This window comes from Pseudorca crassidens, chromosome 3 (genome assembly GCF_039906515.1).
Source record: "Pseudorca crassidens isolate mPseCra1 chromosome 3, mPseCra1.hap1, whole genome shotgun sequence".
Lineage (NCBI taxonomy): Eukaryota > Metazoa > Chordata > Mammalia > Artiodactyla > Delphinidae > Pseudorca > Pseudorca crassidens.
The window spans coordinates 46543759-46564966 of NC_090298.1; the positions used below are offsets into that span (position 1 = coordinate 46543759).

At 36.8% G+C, this 21208-nt stretch overlaps 1 protein-coding gene across 17 annotated transcripts in view; it reads right to left on the reverse strand.

Annotated features, from left to right (window-relative positions):
• Positions 1–21208, reverse strand: part of PDE4D (phosphodiesterase 4D) — a 1449034-nt gene that overhangs the window by 334070 nt on the left and 1093756 nt on the right. The gene's annotated exons all lie outside the window — the stretch shown is intronic.

Here is a 21208-nt window from a genome sequence, read left to right on the forward strand (position 1 = left end):
TAGGAAAGAGAAAAACAGCCCTATGTTACAGAGGCAAAGATAGGGATCCAAGGTATGTGGCACAGTCAAAACAGAACCTAAAGCTAGCACCTAGGTCCACAATTCCCATCAGTAATAACTTACATCAGTGCAAAAGGTCTTCTGTTATACTCTTAGCATATGACTTGGTGAAAACAGTCTTCTCAGGGAACTAAATTCTGCACAAGGAAATCAAGGCCCAACAATCTCATATCTTTGTTTATTTTAGGATTCATTCAAGTGTCAAATCTAAACAAGCTGGTTATCTCAACAGTGTCTGGCGAAGCAGGGCTGAGAGAATGCACACCATTAGCTCTTGAAACTTGTTACCATGGAGCTCATGTTCCTAAGTTGTTTCTTTCTGTATAGAAGGTAGAGGGTCATATTTTGAATCCAAGATAATCAGAGTATGGTGGACATAAAAGTAGTATGATTACGATACTACTTGGAAACCCCAGTATAAGTATGCAGTGTCCAAGGCACCAGGGGACAGATTGAGGGCAGAGGTGCCCCTGAGAAATGCTTAATTTCAGCATACAGAATAGCTAAATAACAACAAGTTTTATTTTTGACTTAAACTCTTACAAATGTATCACTGCTATAGCAACTATTAATGACAGTCTATTTTCATGATCCCTGATGGCGTTTTTAGCATGATTTATAGAAAAAAAAAGCCAGAAAATTAAAAAAATAATGTAAAATAAGAGATACACTATGAAACTTCTGTCCACCACGTAACCAGCACCAGTTGTGCAACAGTTTACATTTTTGATGGTGATGATGTATTTGTTATCTTGCCAATGCTTTTCCAAATCCCAAGAAGTTCTTACTCAGAACTGTAGCTTCATTGCATGTAAGTCCTACAGTTTGTCCAGTGCAGACAGACTCCTAGGCAGGTGATCAGTCTAAAGAGAGCTTTCTTTCAATCTCTCTAGATCACACACTATGGATATAAGAATAACCAAGAAATATGTCTAAGTATATTTTTAAATCTTAGGTTTGGTTCTCTGATCAAGTTAGGAGTGAGCCATCAGAACATTAAAGTATATATTTTCCTGACTATTTTAGATCTTCTCATTTTCCCTAGTAATCAATAATGAAAGATGATAGGAGGCAGCTGAATATATTTTAGCATTTCCAAATAGTGTTCTCTAGGTTAGTTCTAGAATACATAGGTGATATATGATATACAGATGCATATGAAGGGGAACAGATGTTATGTGATAAAATAAGTTTGAGAAAAAAATATAGCAAAGTTTTTCAGTATTTACCAGTACCTTTAATATGCTAATGAATGGATACTGTTTGAGAAGGAAACAGAATAGCCAGCTTTTCTTAAAACTATTTGAGCATACGAGCATTATTTTGCAGAGTGGTTCCCGAACCAAGATCTCATGGGTACACTTCGTCACATGAGCTTGGGAGTCACTCAGATCTGAGTTCCTGTACCAGCTCAGAATTGCTGTGCAGCCTTGAAAGAGTTGCTGAACTGCTCTAAGCCTTGATGTCTTGAGGTTAACAAAAGATCATTAAATTTAAAAATACTGGGGAAAACTGCATTATATCCTTGACATTCAAATGCAGCTTCACAAACCTCCAAATTTACTAATATCGCTATGGGGTATACTTTTCCCTTAGAAAATTTAGTAAAATAAATAAAGACTCTCATTGGTGCTTTTACCACTTGTTACTTTATGGAAATGTTTTCAGCCTTCTTGCCTTTCCTAGAATCTCACTTCCATTAACAGTACTGGTGTGCTAAATTTTTAATTCTCCCTGGATGAGCAATCTTACACTGACTGGAATGCTCTATGAAAAATCCCCCAATATTTTTTTTTTCCTGAAAACAAACATATGGTGGACTATGGGGGACTGGTTCATAGAATGTACTCTCATTAATCATTTTAAATTTCATAATTTTTATCATTTTTCTAAGAATTATCATTTTCTTAGCTGTTTTTCTTGTCACTTCTGTCTAGATTAAGGCTGTCCAATAGAAATACAATATAAACCACAAACGAGAGCCATACATATAATTTTAAATGTTCTAAAAGCCACATTACAAAAGATTTTTGAAAAACCAGGCAAAGTTAATTTTAACAATATATTTTATTTAACCCCAAATGTGCAAAATTTACTATTTATACCTGTAATCAATATAAAAATTACTAGTGAGAGAGTTTTCACTGTGTTCATACTAAGTATGTGAAATCTTCTGTGCACTTTACACTTACAGCACCTCTCCCTTGGGTTAGCCACAGTTCAAGGGTTCTGTGGCTACTGGCTACCTTGTTGGACAGCCCAGGTCTAGATCAACAGTCAGCTTTCTTCTGGGGGCCATTTTTCTACAGATACAATGTGTTTATCACTTCACAGTTATTGCATTTGCAAGGAAGAATGGAGAATGAAGAAACCATATTGTGATGTGGATACTGGCTCATTCCATAGTTAAGTAACTTAAATCCACAGAAGAACTTGGTTGTACTAGGGACCAAATTACTACCTGTCATGAAGTCCCAGAGTTCCACGTAATAGCCCAAATCACAAAAGCCAAGGGGTTATTGTAATTGTTTTACAAGTAGAAAAAGCAATAATAGTGATCTGAAATTTTAAAAAAAGTTAAATTCTGCAAATATATGTTGAATACCAATTGCATACACGACACTTGGCTGGGTCTCGACAGATATTTCGGAATAGTTACTAGATATGAAGACATTTCAGAATAGTTACTTGATACTAGAAATCCAATTTTCCTCGCAGTGGTATGTATGTATGTACACACACAAATACACATATATATATCCAAATATATGCATATATGCACATATGCATGTATACATGTAGAGCATAAATTCCACCCATTCTAAAAGGGTCAATGGTTGGTGATTGTTATTTTGTCTTTTTTTTTTTTTAAATAATGGGCACCATAGATAAAAAAACAGAGAATCAGTCTTGTTTCATAAACAAACTTCCTATTCACACTTAACTTTACCTTTGATGGAAAGAAATCTGTAGGCTACTCTTGTGAATAATGATAACTAGCACAAGCTGATGGCTTCCTATATGCCAAGCACTGGTCTAAGGGCTATACATCCCTTATCTCTCTTAATACTCACGGCAGTTAATGACGTAGGTGCAGAGGCAACTGAAATAGAGTATATTTAAGAAATTTAATAAATGTCATACACTTGCAAATGGGAAAGCCACAATTTGAACAAAGGAATCTCTGTTCAACCATAAAGCTAAACTACTCACTTTAAACGTGTGATGTTCTACACACTCTCTTTCTAGATAACAGTTTGTTGTCTAACAGGTACTTAAAAACAATATGGATATTTCTCATGAATTTAAATATTTCTGAAGATCTTAGTGGGAAAGAATTTTGTAAATACATAATTTTATACTTAGCATTACCTCTCATTTTATTTCATCGAGATCCATCCAGGAAAAGGCTCAGCTTCATTCCTTATCTCTGAAGAATTCCTGAATCTAAAACATATGGCGTCTCATATCTGTGTCATTTCTCCCAGTGCTTGCATTCATCTTTAATGTTGACGTTTTGTGGTCTAGCGGCTCTTGAGAAATGACAAATACCTTTCTCCTTTGAATTGTAAATTACCATATTTGGACTTGTTTCTTCATATAATTTTTACTAAGCCTTTTTATTTCTCTCATTTATTAAATTGAAACTTTAGAATGAACAAGTTTACCTTAGTAGTACCTAAATTTTTATTTGGACAATGTGGCAGGGTTTAAATGGCTAATAGTTGCACATAAACTAGTTGAACCAACTGGGCAAGTAAACAGCTCATTAATTTCACATTAATCCGTTTGAGAGTAGACATTAGGGAGGTATCTTTCTTGGAACCCCAGAACACACATCATAAGGTAAGAATCAGTGTTCATCTTCATATCCATCTTCCTGCTTATACTTACTTCCTGCTTATACTATACATACTTCCTGCTTACACTCAGAAGAATAATTCTTCTCCTTCTGAGTAGTAGTTATTATTAATAGTTATTATTATTCAGAAGAGTAATGTTAGCAACAGAGTCACTTTTGAAAGTCTGCCAACCCCCGATTTAAACAACAGATATCAGAGTTGAAAGCATACATTTGGAGACTTCATACATGTAGCAGATTATACGTTCTCAATAGGCATTTGTTCAATGAATGATGGAATTGAACATAAGTTCAGAAGGACATTGAAGTGCTCTTTGATCTTTCCCAGGCTTGGTGTTGATTTAATGAATGAATGCTTGATGTATGGAGAAATATTTGGGCATATATCCAGGGTTATTTATAGTTTTCTTACACCTCCATAATGCTACTTCTATAAACTTAGAGGGACACAGTAATTATACAGTCTATATACTCAATTTCACATGAGAAGGCTGAGACCCAGAGAAGTAACTTGCCTGATATATAATGAGCCAAGATAAGAATGGAAATCTCGTTCAGTTGGTTGCCAGTCTTCCAGGCAAAAACTGATATAGTTCATATTTTGATCATCATATAAATGTAACCTGAAGAAACACTGTGTGTTGGGACTTCATCACAATGAAAATAAAGAAAATTTATAGTAAAAATAAGAAATTATATTTTGCATGATGAAATAGATAATAAATGGTAGATAATTGAAGTCTGAGATTGGATTTGAGTATTAAACACTATATTATGTCTTCATACAATATACAGAATGGGTTATGGGAAGGACTTCTTTGCTGCGGGTGTCATAATAAAAAAAATAACTTTCTACTTATTCAGTCACTACTTAGTTTTCATTGCCAAACAAGGAAAACTGAAAGAGGCACTGGCCCATGCCTTCCCTTCAGCTCTTAGTTCACTGACTGTCATCAATAGTAAAGGATGAATAAAATGCTTGAAAAGTGGCCAGTGATCATTAACTTTGTGAAACAGACTTCCTGATATTTCTAATGGCGTAGGATGACAGCATTCTCTGAAGCATGACAAATTCATCTCAGAGAATGGAAATGATACGGGTGGATGGGGCCAGATTTTCAGCTTCTCTAATTCTTACTTTAGATATGTCTCGGGACTCTGTTTCAGTGGCTTAAATCAGTCACGGAAAATGAAGATTCATTAACTAACTTTTTGATGCAAAATCAGATGCCTTGGAAACCTCATTCTGAACATTAAAAAAAAAATAGCTTACATTCTCCATGTTTCCTCTCAATAGTGTCATCTTAAGACTGTTTCTGTCAAGCAGGAGTACATCATTAAATGCTGTAGATGTGTATTTATTTTAAGTATTTACAGAAGTCCCCATGATTTCTTTCCAGTGTCTAAATATTTGGTTTGTGCATCAGTTTATGATATTATGAAATCTCTCCTACGCTAATAAGAATTAGGATTACTTTTGGATTCTACTAAAAGCATGACTTTTTCATACCGATTTCACATGGAGCAAGATATTTGTATTTTATGTGCAAAATTTACTTCATCTGAAAGGAGTTACTCTAACATCTACATCCTAAAAACCCTTTCTACTCAAACTGGATTAGTAGCATCGACACCATCCTGGAGCTTGTCAGAGATGCAATGTCAGGCCCTACCCTAGACCTACTCAGCCAGAACCGGCATTCTAACAAGATCGCCAGGAATTAAGTGTGTACATTCAGTGTTGAGAGGCCCTGGCCTAAGCCACAGAATTTAGTATTTGATTATAAGTTGCCTTGTTCTCTTCAGCAAAAGCCTAAGTACCCCTGCAGTTTCTGGTGCTGGGCCTAAGCTAGCTATTTATTCAAATATAGTAAAATGATTGAAAATAAAAGAAAGAAAAAACATTTCCAAGGTAAAAATAAGCCCTGAAAAACAGACCACGTCCTTTGTTTATTTTCCCAGGTTTATTTTGCTGTCAGATTCCTCCATAAGGCACCTTCTCAGAATAAGTTCCTCCAATGGAGGTTGAACTCCATCATGCCACGTGGATCAATCTGTATTCAATGAATATGGGGCTGATTATCTACTTAGAGGATGATCCTTGTCCCTAGCGATCCTCTTTCTGTCTGAATTTGGATATTTTGTACCTTGTTATCACCCTGGCAGCAGACAGGACAACAGGGAGTTGAAAACTAAGATTAGTCATTTTGCTTTTCTTTAGTCGTTTGGCTGAAATGTGTGATAGGTTGAAATATTGGGTCAAGTGAATCCTGTGGACGTTATCATGCCACATAATAAATTTTAATTTATCACTGATCAAACAATTAGCCATTTGAAGAAGCTATTTGGTTTGTATCGGAAACAATACCTTAGTGAACTGAAAAAATGAATACAACTTCTAGCCAGACCCAGGGAGTTACTGAGGCACTGAGAAAAGTTGGTTCTGAGGATTATATTTTTAGAAAAACCTCATTTCCGAGGAATATAAAAGTAAATTTCAAATATAACAACATCCAGAAACCACTAAGGCAGAGACTAAATTTTAAAAGAGAACATTATAAATCCTTAATTCCTTTCCCAATTTCTGACACTAACTTTTCAAAATTCATGATTTCAAGTATCTGTCTGGTAATAAAGTATATATTATTTCATGTCATGAAACCCCCAGAATACATTTATACTGCCATAACTTTCCTTTTTATTCTACCTAATATGCCACCAATTAGAGGACGTTAGGACTGGATTTTGAAAGCTTTAAGAAATAGGACCCACAGTTATTACACACGCTACATTTCTCCAATCATCTTTGAGAAATTAATGATTACATTTTGACATGGTACACACTGAACCTGGGTCAGCCTGCTTACTTGATAAACTAGAAGTAAGACTGATATCATCAATCAGTTTATGATGAACTTTAGAGGCAAAACAGGATTTTATATGTCAGCAGAATCTCGACATTAAAAAAATAATAATGACAAAGAAAGAGGAAAGAGAAGAAAAGAAAAAAAACTGCTTTAAGTGCATGAGTTGAAAAAAATCTTTGAAAAAAGCAATACAAATTTATTGTTTCTTGACTTCCATTGCCTATGTACTAGCATGTTTAAACAGGTTAAGTTCACTTAGGAAACATTCAAGACAACTTTTCCAAGAAATAATTTATGGGAGAGAAAACCTGACTTAAACTCAGCACAAGATGCATAACTAGAAATAAAAAATAGGAGACGGAAATTTTAAAATAGAAGATCACTAACTGATTTTGATAACAATGATTATTACTGGGCTGACAAATGTATATGGATAAAATGTAAGAATAAGATCATAGACTTAAACTAAATATGGGTCAAAGAGAGGGAAAGTTCTATTTCTGCACAACAGGCCAAATTTCCTACTATAGTCAGTTATTTCACAGTTATGTGTTATTCTTCATTAGGAGAAATACAGTGTGAATATCTCACCATTACCCATATCATTCCTGGAGAAATGGGTCCAATCTGTCAGAAGGTCCATCTCTGTAAATAAAAGGTATTAGACAACATTGCTCTTACTAAGTAATCATTTATTAAGATGCTGTCATTGAAAGTGGAATACCTCATTGGTGATGATGTGGAAAACTGGAACACTGCTTTGGGGATTATATAAAGGGTACAGTCACTTTGGAAATCTATTTGGCAATATCTGAAAACATACACATAACCTACAACCCCAAAATTCTACTCCTTGAGATATACCGAACTTATGTGTATGCACACAAACTTACACATACTACATGCAAATTTGTTTAACAAGTGACATATCCTAAAATGTTCAGAGCAGCTCCATTCATAGTTGCCTCAAACTGGAATACCCAAGTATCCACCAACAATAGTAACTGGCAGTAAATTTACTCAATGCGATACTATCACAATGAGAATGAGCAATCTATAACCACACAAAAGAATATGGATGAATCTCACTAGCATATTGTTGACCAAAAGAAGCCAAATCAGAAGAGATTGTATTGTACAATTCCATTCATAAAAGCACAAAACTGGCAAAACAAATCTATGCTCTTGGAAGTTAATATAGTGCTTATCTTTGGAATTAGAGTGACTGGAGGGAGGCATGAAGGGGTATCCTTGGGAGCTGACTACTGGTTATATGAGTAAAATTGGTTAAGCATTCTTTTTTCTCACCTAGTAGCACATTCACACCTATAATAACCAATTAGAATCTCACAGAGTGCTAAGGGTTACATAGAAATAACTGGACATAGAAAGAGAGCCTCTCCCTTTTTAACCAACACTGGGAAGGCAAGATACTTTTTTTTTTAAGTCATAGAGGGCTAACATAAACATTAAGCCTTTTAAGTTCATTCCAAAACACAAGATATTGTCTCCCCAGCCAATAACTTCTTCTTCCCCTTTCTTGGCATTTCTGCAAGTCATATGTTCCTGATGTTTCTGTTGCCTCAGCTCACATGGATTTCTTTAGCAGGAGAAACCTGATGTTTCTTGTCCCTAAGTATCTCAGCCAAGGCTTAGGAAAGCAGCACATACAACAGAAGTTGTAAGGGTCATTCTTATCCTTGACAAGGGAAGACAGGGCAAAACCATGCCCACTGGCAGCAGTACCACTGGCAACTTTGCTCAAGACATTTTGAAGTTTATGACAAAGAGCTAAGGAAAGCTATGGCAGGGAAATATCTAGTCATTTTCTAGGAAACAGTAATATTATAAAAATAAAATGGTAATGTGAGTGATAAAATGTTTTCCTCTTGTAGTTCATCTGATACCAGGGCAGTGATACTTTGTGGAACCCACAGATGAGAGCTTTGAGTAAAGTACAACCCAAAGATGGCAGAAGGATTTTCTTCTTATGTTTTTCTCTCCCCTAAAGTGACCACCCTTTCACTAGAGAATGTATTTATGTCATCAAGCTAATGTGATTCTTAAATAGGACATCAACCTTCCCTTTGGATGAGAACACTAATCAGATTCAGCTAGTTTTTCATTCTCTATCTCAACACTGCCATATGTAAAAAGAAAAATCTCTGAAAACCATGGATACTTTACAGAGTTAAACCTCTCCTCCCAGCCAATCTACTTTGTTATTCTATATAAACAAATTCTGCCATTACATTCTGTTACTCATAACAATTTTCAGTAGATAGTCCACAAATCAATTAAAGACAAGTTAATTGGCAAGAGGGATCAAGCAACAAGCATTAGAAGCCTAATACTTAAAGGTACCATCCAAAAAATGTATGTGTTAGAGAAAAGTTTGGTGTGGCTAGCTTTCCTTCTAATCCAAGATTTTACATTTGTATGATTAGTTTTGAAGATCAAAAATTCATCAGACTGAGACTTCCCTGGTGGTCCAGTGGTTAAGAATCTGCCTTCCAATGCAGGGGACTTGGGTTCAATCCCTGGTTGGGGAACAAAGATCTCACATGCCGCAGGTCAACTAAGCACGCACGCCTCAACTAGAGAGCTCACACGTCACAACTCGCATGTCACAACAGCAAAAAAAAAAAAAAAAAAAAAACACTCTCTCCATTCAGCCACTTAATGTCTTTTGATTGGGCATTTAGTCCATTTACATTTAAAGTGGTTATTGAATGCATGTTCTTATTGCCATTTTGTATATTGTTTTGGGGTTGTTTTCGCAGGTCTTTTTTGTTCCTTTCTTCTTCTTTTGTTCTCTTGTGATTTTTTTTTTTTTTTTTTTTTTTTTTTGCAGTACGCGGTCCTCTCACTGTTGTGGCCTCTCCCATTGCGGAGCACAGGCTCCGGACGCGCAGGCTCAGCGGCCATGGCTCATGGGCCCAACCGCTCCGCGGCATGCGGGATCCTCCCGGACCGGGGCACGAACCCGTGTCCCCTGCATCGACAGGCGGACTCCCAACCACTGCGCCACCAGGGAAGCCCTGTTCTCTTGTGATTTGATGACTATCTTTGTTGTTATGTTTGGATTCCTTTTTCTTTTTTGTGTGTGAATCTAGTATAGCTTCTTGGATTGTGTAAATCGCTCCTTCTCTTCCATCTCCTTATATTTCCGTGTATTTTTACAATAAAGGTGAAGCAAAGGCAAATTCACTCAAGAGATTGGAGTCTGATCTGACCAAGAACACAGTCAGTAATGAGGTCAATACCCATATAGTTTCATCAACTTGATGCAATCTAAGTGATGCCTTGTCTGCCTAGGACTGCAAATGTACCCATGGATGTATGGAATGAAAATGTTTCAACTTACATATTGACATTTTCTCCATGAAGGCTCCCTTGAGTTCCCCAAGCAGAATCTCCCATTGCAGTCCCTATTTTATTTCGTTTTGTTGTTTATTTTCTGCTATCCTCCACTAGAAAGTAAGCTTTATGAGAGCAAAGACCCATCCCCCAACCACTTTCCTCTTCATTTTATCCCCAATATAAGGTCAATATTTTTACGTGGCTAATAAAGCACCAGGCACAGGGCTGTGCTGGAACCGTCCACACTAGTTGGCAAAAGTGAACTGTTACATTTTCAGGAGTATTTCTAAGTCAGTTGTTATACCTAGTGACTATAAAAATTAAGTTATTTAAACTTACAATTAAATAAATTATGTTGAAAAGAATGGTATTAAATATTCAAAACTCATCACTTAATAATTTTTTTTTTTTTTTTTTTTTTTTTTTTTTTTTTTTTTTTTTTTTTTTGCGGTACGTGGGCCTCACTGTTGTGGCCCCTCCCGTTGCGGAGCACAGGCTCCGGACGCGCAGGCTCAGCGGCCATGGCTCACGGGCCCAGCCGCTCCGCGGCATGTGGGATCTTCCCGGACCGGGGCACGAAGCCGTGTCCCCTGCATCGGCAGGCGGACTCTCAACCACTGCGCCACCAGGGAAGCCCCATCACTTAGTAATTTGACTACACTTTACTATTATCTATGTTCTTGAGGTCATTTACGTCTATTGTACCTATATATGCCATTCTGCATCTCTCGCCAACTGCATATTTAGTGACCTCTGTGGCTTGAAGTGGGCTGGTGCAAGAATTTTTGCCACAGAAATCAGCAAATACTACAAATAAGCTTTTTTGGTGTCTTCACAGAGAACTGGCTGTTAACATTTACCAGCATGCCACTGACCAGGCTTATCACTGGCATTTAACAAACAGTCTCTGAATGAATGCATTCGAGTGTTTTATTCATAGTCACGTTAGTTCTTACAGAGTGTGTTCCTCTAGCCCAGCACAGAGTTCCTCTTTCTCAGGTTCACTCCCAGGCTTTCTTTTTGGAATGTTGCTTACACATTTGTTGCTCTTGGGATGTCTGTCTTTTGCATTAGATTGACTTCACCTACTTAAGAGCTAGAGTGGTCTTCAGGCTTTTCAATGCTGGGTGATGGGTTTGAGCTGACGAACTCCGACGTCTCTTCAGCTTTAACTCTCTGTGCCATGATACGCGGAAAGAGGGCAGAGTGTCCTTACTCTTGTCAGGGGCCTAAAAACATTGGCTGATCGGTTCATTCGTTCAATACATATACATCAAGCATCTACTATATGCCACACACCCTTCGAGGCACTGGCAATGCAGAGGTGGAAAAAAAGACAAAAATTGCTGCCACATGGAGCTTACATTCTAGTATGTATTACTACCAAGTAACATTAATTTTAGTGTTGTCTACGTGCCAGGCATGACCTGTGGCTAACACACTTAATCCTCACACCCTCCCATTTAACAGATGAGAAAACTAAGGCAGTCTGAAGTGAAGTAGCTTGACCAATGTCTCGGAGCTGTAAAAGTGTTGACATTTCAACCTCAGCAGTGCAGCTGGAGAGACAACCAGCTCTTAATCACCATACCCGGCACCTTGTCAAGGTGACTCTGTTTTTCTATGTGCAAGTTGCTTATAAGATAATTGTTTATAGGTGAGCTGTATTGTGCTATTCTGTAACCAAGAGTGGTTCCAATGATAACAGTTAACCACTATGTAACTTACAAGAGAAGCATCACAGAATTGGTGAAACCCTAAGGGAAGTGTAGAAAATGCTATTAAAGAGATGGTAGGCAGGCCAACTTTTATGTACGTATTTCATTTAAGGGCACACTGGCCCTTTAAAGCAGACATTTTTATTTTCCACTTACAGACTGGGAATCTGCTAATGGAGGTTAGGGAATTACCCAGTTAAGAAAGCAGCAGAGCTGGCATTCAAGCTTGGACTGTTTGGCTCTAAAGCCAAAGTCTCCCTCCTCTACCCTGCCCCCTAACACAATGTGCAATGGTTGGTAACCATGATGTTATTCTCATAATGACTGCTGTGTTGCCTATAAGGAAACTATTTTACTCATCTTCAATTTAGCTAATATTACTCACGATTTGGAATATCATTAAGAATGATGTTTCTACATTCAAGACAATGCCAATGGAATAAATAGGCATGAGACAGGATGAAGTTGACCTCTGTAGTTCAGAGAATCTTCTGGCTCCTCTGAACAGCTGGCCAAGGAGCAACATTTTGGTAGCAAAATACGACCATGACCAGTGTTTTTGGCCACAGGAAATAGGCTAGATGGAAGCTGATGAAGCAAAACTCAGGGAGAGGAGAGAAGCACATAAAATCACTGATTAGTTTCCTTTCTTTTTCCATAAGAAACACATATTTTGATGCGTTCGCTTAACACTACTTTAAGCCAATCTCAATTAGGTTAGAAGACTGTTCAGATATTATTTTTTTAATATATTTTTATACAGCAGGTTCTTTATGTCATCAATTTTATACACATCAGTGAACACATGGCAATTCCAATCACCCAATTCATCACACCACCACCACCACCCCCTCGCGGCTTTCCCCCCTTGGTGTCCATACGTTTGTTCTCTACATCTGTGTCTCAATTTCTGCCCTGCAAACCAGTTCATTTGTACCATTTTTCTAGGTTCCACATATATGCGTTAATACACGATATTTGTTTTTCTCTTTCTGACTTACACTTACTTCACTCTGTATGACAGTCTCTAGATCCATCCACGTATCAACAAATGACTCAATTTCATTCCTTTTTAAGGCTGAGTAATACTCCATCGGATATATGTACCACATCTTCTTTATCCATTCATCTGTCAATGGGCATTTAGGTTGCTTCCATGACCTGGTTACTGTAAATAGTGCTGCAATGAACATTGGGGTGCATGTGTATTTTTGAATTGTGGTTTTCTCTGGGTATATGCCCAGTAGTGGGATTGCTAAATCATATGGTAATTCTATTTTTAGTTTTTTAAGGAACCTCCATACTGTTCTCCATAGTGGCTGTATCAGTTTACATTCCCACCAACAGTGCAAGAGGGTTCCCTTTTCTCCACACCCTCTCCAGCATTTGTTGTTTGTAGATTTTCTGATGAAGCCCATTCAAACTGGTGTGAGGTGATACCTCATTGTAGTTTTGATTTGCATTTCTCTAATAATTAGTGATGTTGAGCATCCTTTCATGTGTTTGTTGGCAATCTGTATGTTTTCTTTGGAGAAATGTCTATTAAGGTCTTCTGCCCATTTTTGGATTGGGTTGTTTCCTTTTCTAATATTGAGCTGCATGACCTGTTTATATATTCTGGAGATTAATCCTTTGTCCATTGATTCATTTGCAAATATTTTCTCCCATTCTGAGGGTTGCCTTTTCGTCTTGTTTACGGTTTACTTTACTGTGCAAAAGACTTTAAGTTTCATTAGGTCCCATTTGTTTATTTTTGTTTTTATTTCCATTACTCTAGGAGGTGGATCAAAAAAGATCTTGCTGTGATTTATGTCAAAGAGTGTTCTTCCTATGTTTTCCACTAAGAGTTTTATAGTATCCGGTCTTACATTTAGGTCTTTAATACATTTTGAGTTTATTTTTGTGTATGGTGTTACAGAGTGGTCTAATTTCATTCTTTTACATGTAGCTCTCCAGTTTTCCCAGCACCACTTATTGAAGAGACTGTCTTTTCTCCATTGTATATCCTTGCCCCCTTTGTCATAGATTAGTTGAACATAGGTGCTTGGGTTTCCCTCTGGGCTTTCTATCTTGTTCCATTGATCTATGTTTCTGTTTCTGTGCCAGTACCATATTGTCTTGATTACTGTAGCTTTGTAGTATAGTCTGAAGTCAGGGAGTCTGATTTCTCCAGCTTCATTTTTTTCCCTCAAGACTGCTTTGGCTATTTGGGGTCTTTAGTGTCTCCATACAAATTTTAAGATTTTTTGTTCTAGTTCCATAAAAAATGCCATTGGTAATTTGATAGGGATTGCATTGAATCAGTAGATTGCTTTGGGAAGTATAGTCATTTTCATAATATTGATTCTTCCAATCCAAGAACATGGTATATCTCTCCATCTGTTGGTATCACTTTTAATTTCCTTCATCAGTGCCTTATAGTTTTCTACATATAGGACTTTTGTCTCCTTAGGTAGGTATATTCCTAGGTATTTTATTCTTTTTGTTGCAGTGGTAAATGGGAGTGTTTTCTTAATTTCACTTTCAGGTTTTTCATCATTAGTGTATAGGAATGCAAGAGATTTCTGTGCATTAATTTTGTATCCTGAAACTTTACCAAATTCATTGATTAGCTCTCATAGTTTTCTGGTGGCATCTTTAGGATTCTGTATGTATAGAATCATGTCATCTGTAAACAGTGACAGTTTTACTTCTTTTCCAATTTGTATTCCTTTTATTTCTTTTTCTTCTCTGTTTGCCGAGGCTAGGACTTCCAAAACTATGTTGAATAACAATGGTGAGAGTGGACATCCTTGTCTTGTTCCTGATCTTAGAGGAAATGCTTTCAGTTTTTCACCATTGAGAATGATGTTTGCTGTGGGTTTGTTGTATATGGCATTTATTACATTGAGGTAGGTTCCCTCTATGCCCACTTTCTGGAGAGTGTTTATCATAAATCGGTGTTGAATTTTGTCAAAAGCTTTTTCTGCATCTATTGAGATGATCATATGGTTTTTATTCTTCAATTTGTTAATGTGGTGTATCACATTGATTGATTTGCGTATATTGAAGAATCCTTGCATCCCCTGGGATAAATCCCACCTGATCATGGTGTATGATCCTTTTAATGTGTTGTTGGATTCTGTTTGCTAGTATTTTGTTGAGGATTTTTGCATCTATATTCATCAGTGATATTGGTCTGTAATTTTCCGTTTCATAGTATCTTTGTCTGGTTTTGGTATCAGGGTGATGATGGTGGCCTCAGAGAATGAGTTTGGGAGTGTTCCTTCCTCTACAATTTTTTGGAAGAGTTTGAGAAGGATGGGCGTTAGCTCGTCTCTAAATGTTTAATTGAATTCACCTGTGAAGCCATCTGGTCCTGGATTTTTGTTTGTTGGAAGATTTTTAATCACACTTTCAATTTCATTACTTGTGATTGTTCTGTTCATATTTTCTATTTCTTCCTGGTTCAGTCTTGGAAGGTTATACCTTTCTAAGAATTTGTCCATTTCTTTCAGGTTGTCCATTTTATTGGCATGGAGTTGCTTGTAGTAGTCTCTTAGGATGCTTTGTATTTCTGCGGTGTCTGTTGTAACTTCACCTTTTTCATTTCTAATTTTATGGATTTGAGTCCTCTCCCTCTTTTCCTTGATGAGTCTGGCTAATGGTTTATCAATTTTGTTTGTCTTCTCAAGGAACCAGCTTTTAGTTTTATTGATCTTTGCTATTGTTTTCTTTGTTTCTATTTCATTTATTTCTGCTCTGACCTTTATGATTTCTTTCCTTCTGCTAACTTTGGGTTTTGTTTGTTCTTCTTTCTCTAGTTCCTTTAGGTGTAAGGTTAGATTGTTTATTTGAGATTTTTCTTGTTTCTTGAGGTAGGCTTATATAGCTATAAACTTCTCTCTTAGAACTGCTTTTGCTGCATTCCATAGGTTTTGGATTGTTGTGTTTTCATTGTCATTTGTCTCTAGGTATTTTTTGATTTCCTCTTTGATTTTTTCGGTGATCTCTTGGTTATTTAGTAACGTAGTTTTTAGCGTCCATGTGTTTGTGCTTTCTACGTTTTTTCCCAATGTAATTCATTTCTAATCTCATAGCATTGTGGTCAGAAAAGATGCCTGATGTGATTTCTATTTTCTTAAATTTACTGAGGCTTGATTTGTGACTCAAGATGTGATGTTTCCTGGAGAATGTTCCATGTGCACTTGAGAAGAAAGTGTAATCTGCTGTTTTTGGATGGAATGTCCTATAAATATCAATTAAATCTATCTGGTCTATTGTATCATTTAAAGCTTCTGTTTCCTTATTTATTTTCATTTTGGATGATCTGTCCATTGGTGTAAGTGAGGTGTTAAAGTCCCCCACTATCATTGTGTTACTGTCGACTTCCTCTTTTACAGCTGTTAGCAGTTGCCTCATGTATTGAGGTGCTCCTATGTTGGGTCCATATATATTTATAATTGTTATATCTTCTTCTTGGATTGATCCCTTAATCATTATGTAGTGTCCTTCCTTGTCTCTTGTACCATTCTTTATTTTAAAGTCTATTTTATCTCATATGAGTATTGCTACTCCACCTTTCTTTTGATTTCCATTTGCATGGAATATCTTTTTCCATCCCTTCACTTTCAGTCTGTATGTGTCCCTAGGTCTGAAGAGGGTCTCTTGTAGACAGCATATATATGGGTCTTGTTTTTGTATCCATTCAGCAAGCCTGTGTCTTTTGGCTGGAGCATTTAATCCATTCACGTTTAAGGTAATTATCTATATGTATGTTCCTATGACCATTTTCTGAATTGTTTTGGGTTGTTTTTGTAGGTCTTTTTCTTCTCTTGTGTGTCCCACTTAGAGAAGTTCCTTTAGCATTTGTTGTAGAGCTGGTTTGGTGGTGCTGAATTCTCTTAGCTTTTGCTTGTCTGTAAAGCTTTGATTTCTCCATCAAATCTGAATGAGATCCTTGCTGGGTAGAGTAATCTTGGTTGTAGGTTCTTCGCTTTCATCACTTTAAATATATCATGCCACTCCCTTCTGGCTTGTAGCGTTTCTGCTAGGAAGTCAGCTGTTAACCTTATGGGAGTTCCCTTGTATGTTATTTGTCTTTTTTCCCTTGTTGCTTTCAGTAATTTTTCTTTTTCTTTAATTTTTGCCAATTTGATTACTATGTGTCTCGGTGTGTTTCTCCTTAGGTTTATCCTGTATGGGACTCGCTGTGCTTCCTGGACTTGGGTGGCTATTTCCTTTTCCATGTCAGGGAAGTTTTCGACTATAATCTCTTCAAATATTTTCTTGGGTCCTTTCTCTCTCTCTTCTCCTTCTGGGACCCCTGTAACGTGAATGTTGTGGCATTTAATGTTGTCCCAGAGGTCTCTTAGGCTGTCTTCATTTCTTTTCATTCTTTTTTCTTTTTTCTGTTCTGCAGCAGTGAATTCCACCATTTTGTCTTCCAGGTCACTTATCCGTTCTTCTGCCTCAGTTATTCTGCTATTGATTCCTTCTAGTGTATTTTTCATTTCAGTTATTGTATTGTTCATCTATGTTTGTTTGTTCTTTAATTCTTCTAGGTCTTTGTTAAACATTTCTTGCATCTTCTCGATCTTTGCCTCCATTGTTTTTCCAAGGTCCTGGATCATCTTCACTATCATTACTCTGAATTCTTTTTCTGGAAGGTTGCCTATCTCCACTTCATTTAGTTGTTTTTGTGGGGTTTTATCTTGTCCCTTCATCTGGTACATAGCCCTCTGCTTTTTCATCTTGTCTATCTTTCTGTGAATGTGGTTTTTGTTCCACAGGCTGCAGGATTGTAGTTCTTCTTGCTTCTGCTGCCTGCCTTCTGGTGGATGAGGCTATCTGTTCAGATATTATTTGATAACTTTATATTTTGATCGATCACTAAACCCTGTTCTACACCAAATTTAAAAGTGTTCTTTCTTCAGAGGAAGATTCTGAGTTGAGTTAAATGAGGCAATTTAGTCTATTGGAATGACACCTCTCATTTTGGAACTTCTCCTTGTGTGGTGATGAGAAGATGTGATCAGGAAACGGGAGGTGGCCAAGTGACTAGAAGTCTAGCCTCTAGGACAGCCTGCCAAGGTTCAAACTTGGGCAAGTTTCTGAAACTCTCTCTGCCCAGTTTCCTTATCTGTAAGAAAAAGGCAACGCCAGTCCCCCTTGTGTGGTTGTTTTGTGGGATGAAATAAGATAATGTATGTAGAGCCCTGGGAACACTGTCTGGCACATAATAAGTTCCCAATACAATTTAAAACTTATTACTCTTACTCTGGACTTCTGACCACATGTGTGTTGTGTAGCCTCTGATCCCTGAACCTGCAATTCTTCTCTTATTTGGCGGTAATTATATCCATCCTCTTCACTTACCCTAAAAAATTGAATGAGATGAGCTATGGAACAGAACACTAAAAAGAGCAGTTATTAACATCTGTTACATCTGAAAAGCTTTCCAAAAAATTTTTTTTAATGCCATACAACAGGAGGTGCTAATGTGATACTTAGAAAATTACATCCTAGCTTACTGATTTGTGGGTGGCGCTCCTTTCTCTTTCTAAGACTTGGGCTCTAGCCAGCATTTTCTAGTGGGAAAACTGAGGTTTAATTTGACAGCTATTGATGTGCTACACTTCCGTTTCAGTTGGAACAAAGAGTAGCTAAGAGACAGTATTTTCCAATTGTCCCTGCAAATAACTGCTACTTAAAAATCTCCAGATCAAAGTTGTGGATTTCAGCATAACTGTCCAAGATTTGCACAGGAGGTGAGTTAAGTTTATCTAGGTTGTTTGTTTCTGCAAATAGTCAATAATGTAGTATAATCCATGACGCCTATTAGTGTAAGGGGCAGGAAAACTAGAGCATGCTTTGTTTCTGGCCTGTGGGATGTTAGTGAAATCACCTCTATCCTGCACTTCAAGGTACCTTGGATGGTGTTCTCTACTTGTACAATACCCACTCCGCAGTCCCCATATAATATGTTCCTCTTAACATTCCTTTTTGAGAAGACAGAAAGCAGAAAGTTTTGTGATTTGTTCTGTTTGGAAGACAAGACCATCTCTAGAAGAGTAACTTGCTATTTCAAGTTTCCTCGACTGTTACTATAACTTTAAACAACAACATTTTTAAAAAACAAAATGTCCTAGTGTTCCCTTGGGGAGTTGTCAGAGCCCACCAATCTGCTAAGTACTAGCTCCTTGTTCGTTCTTCGCTTCCCATATCATTTTCTTCCCAATTTTTTTCAGGTACTATATTCAAACCTTCAACGTGAGTTCACTCACTGACATTATTTTCTCTAATCTAACATAAGCACATCATTCCCCCCACTCTCTCCTCTAAGACAGACACGAGAGGTGTGGCTCTAAAGTAATGATTATTCCAGGTCCACAGAGGAAAATTAGCCTCCTTAGGATGTAATCCTCTTTCTCTCTCTGTCTGTCTCTTCTCTCTGTTTCCGTATCAAGTCAAACTTAGCTTAATAAGCTACATATTAATTATATTTGGCTTTCTCTGTAAGTACATTTTACCAATAAAAGGCAAAAACTCGCCACCGCTGAAAAACGACTTTCAAATCTACTTTAAGCATAACTACCCAAGGTTGTATTTCTCAGGGATCAACACTCATCAAATACATATGATTTACTGTTACTTTAAAAAATCAGACTCTTTACAGACTTGGCTTTTCTTCATCCTGAATGCCACCAGGGAGTGAAAACAATGCCAGAGACAAATATTCCAGCTTAAACCCAAGTGTATCACCAGTATCATGTGTAATATCCATTCAATCTTCAAAGAAAAAAATAACACTCTACTAGACACGTGTGGGGATTTTACAAAATACAAAATTATTTTTATTAAAGAAACCAACTTGTAAAGGAGAAACTCAACAAAGAAATGTTGGTTAACACCTAGTTATTTCAGTTGCTTCAATAGTGGAATTATGTGTAAAGCCTCTCAAAGGTCAAGATAAGCTTAAGTTACTTCCATGTTTTAAAGATCTGTGTGTGTGTGTGTGTGTGTGTGTGTGTGTGTGTGTACACATACATAAATACTTCGATTCATGGTGCATTTGAGGTGGTGTTGTCTGTTAAAAGTTTAAAGCTGTACAATAAGCATCTTTTTTTCATTATTGTATATTGCTGGGACTGGATGCATACTCTCTTTTCTTTAAGCACTGAGAGATCTCTGAAAATGTGACATGAGAGTGTCCAACTGCTGTCCTAGCTCCTTAACCTTCCACTGGACTCCTGGCCTATGATAGGCCCCGATCATATCAGCAAGTTGATTTTACAAATAAAAGGGTGACACCAACTAAGAGAGTGTAGCAAGATGCTTCATCGAACATGCATTAATGGCATTCTCCTCGCATGTAAGGGAGCCTCTGGCCTCAAGGAATTTATAGTCCACAGGGAGAGAGAAAATAGGATCCACAGAACAATGAAGACAGTACATATAAAAAATTAGTTATTTTACGGGCAATTAATATTCAAATTAAAAGCAAATATATGAGGGACAAAGTCTCTCAGGTTTCAAAGGAGATTGGCCCATGATGGCTATTCTGGATGTCACTCTCACCTCTTAAACTCATTATGAAAGAAACTTGTTAGAACTACAAACACAGGGCATTTAAATACATAGAAAACTCATCCTTAGACATTCCAGTGTTTGTTGTATTTCTGAAAGGATTAAATTGACCAAGGAAAAGGAAAATATCTTTGGCATACCAAGAAGGCAAATTTCATAATATGTCTACAAATCATATAGTAGAGCTTAAACTCTGCATTTCCTGAGATTTCTGAAATTCTTTAGTCCAACACACTATTGTTTTCACCTTACCCAGCAGTTTGATATTTATATTTAGAAACTTGTTATCAGATCTCAACGATAAGAAGTGTCTAGAAACTACCATCTATTGGAAATATGTACAGTAAAGCTTACAAATCTTTGATGAGCATACATCTTAGCCCATAATAAGCATGAGATGCAAATAATAAACATGAGAAGTGCATTCAGTAGAAAGTAAAGCATAGGGTAGGCATATAATTTCTAATGTTGAAGCAGAGTCTTAACTGTAACAAATTAACATAATTAATAAAAATAAATGGTATTTATTTTGTTTTGAAGTAGAAGTAGATGTACATCTAGTAGTAAGGAAGTACTACTTACACCTTTAACTGCCAACTTTTATTTACCCCTTTCAAAGTTTGCTTATGCATTTTTACTAGGGAATTTTGTAATTTGATTCCTCTGATTTTATAGCTCCCTAAAATATTCCAAGGGTACTATCTTTCACACTGTCTAAAACAAATAAATAATTCTTGTGAATTATTTTAATCTAAACTTTGAATATTTTC